Raw genomic sequence first — 1,150 nt, forward strand, 5'->3', positions numbered from 1 at the left:
ATCACCCCCCCCACCCCCGTGCACCTCGAGGAGCCGTCCGGCACTGCACACACCACACCCGCCAGGGCTGCCATGGTGGAGCTGCAAACCACTCCCTTCCACTCTGGTCTTCCACCTAGCTGCCTGGGCCAGCTCCCCACCTGGGATTACCTTGGCCTGTCCCCTCCTACTGGAAATGCACCATGGAACAAGGTCCACCCACAAACTCTAGCCCATAGGAGCCTGCACAGCACAGTCACACATGCCACCCTCCGACCTGGGCAGGATGCTGGGTTGAGCACCTACTCATGCGTGAAGGGTGAGCAAGCTGGGGATGCAGGCTCCTTGCTGCTCCCCTCTTTTTGACCCATGAAAAGCACTGAAGCCTTTCCGGGTGGCCTAGCTGTCACCCAGTATGTGCACCTGGCCAAAATAGGGTCACTGAGCACATGATGTTCACTGTCCACCCACCCCCAGGAGCCCAAGGATGCTTCGTAACGTCCTGTCCTAGACCACAGCTGAGGGACTGGACTTTGACACACAACCCGGCCTGTACCAGCCATGCTTTCTAGAAAAAGCCACCAAGCTTGCATATAAGTCAAACCATACTATGCAGACACCAGCAGCCCAGTCCTACTCCTCGACCGCAGCTTTGGGATAAAAGCCTCTCTTCCTGAAAAGCTGGCCGGTAGGACCACAGGACAACCAAGGAGCCACAGGGGCCAGCTCCAGGGGCACCCACAGTGGTGACCAAACAAGCAGCCCAGGACTCCTGTCACCTGAGTCACGCAAAGGACACAACAGTCTCCACAGAAAGCACCCTACACATGCTCAGTGTGGCAGAGCTCATCAAGCAGGATGAATGGACAGAACGTGCTTCAGTCTGCTCTAGAGAGGGTCCCCAAGCGCTCATGTTAAAGGCTTGGCCCCAGTGCAGGAATGGTCACAGGTAGGCGTGTGGAAACTGGCCAGGCCATGAGGGCACTGACCTCATCACATGATGGCACCATTGATGGGTTCACAATGTGACGGGCCACTGGATGGAGATGGAAATTTAAGGGCGGTCCCTAGTAGACGTGAGTGGGTCAATGGGTATCCCTGACTCGCTCGCTCACGCCCTCTCTCTCCCTCTTTCTCTCTCTCTCTCTCTCCCCCCCTTCCCTCCCCCTCC

At 57.6% G+C, this 1,150-nt stretch overlaps 1 protein-coding gene across 3 annotated transcripts in view; it reads right to left on the reverse strand.

The window, feature by feature from the left end:
- Tbc1d22a (TBC1 domain family member 22A) overlaps window positions 1–1,150 on the reverse strand; it is a 323,373-nt gene that overhangs the window by 284,732 nt on the left and 37,491 nt on the right. The window contains exon 1 of one of the 3 annotated variants that reach the window (XM_033766171.1): window positions 25–127. The exons of the other annotated variants lie outside the window; for them this stretch is intronic. The gene's annotated coding sequence lies outside the window, so the exon portion shown is untranslated. Of the gene's footprint in view, window positions 1–24; window positions 128–1,150 lie in introns of those variants that run through there. 3 annotated transcript variants of the gene reach the window in all.

Source organism: Fukomys damarensis, unplaced genomic scaffold, assembly GCF_012274545.1.
Source record: "Fukomys damarensis isolate Sample0158 unplaced genomic scaffold, DMR_v1.0_HiC HiC_scaffold_19, whole genome shotgun sequence".
NCBI lineage: Eukaryota > Metazoa > Chordata > Mammalia > Rodentia > Bathyergidae > Fukomys > Fukomys damarensis.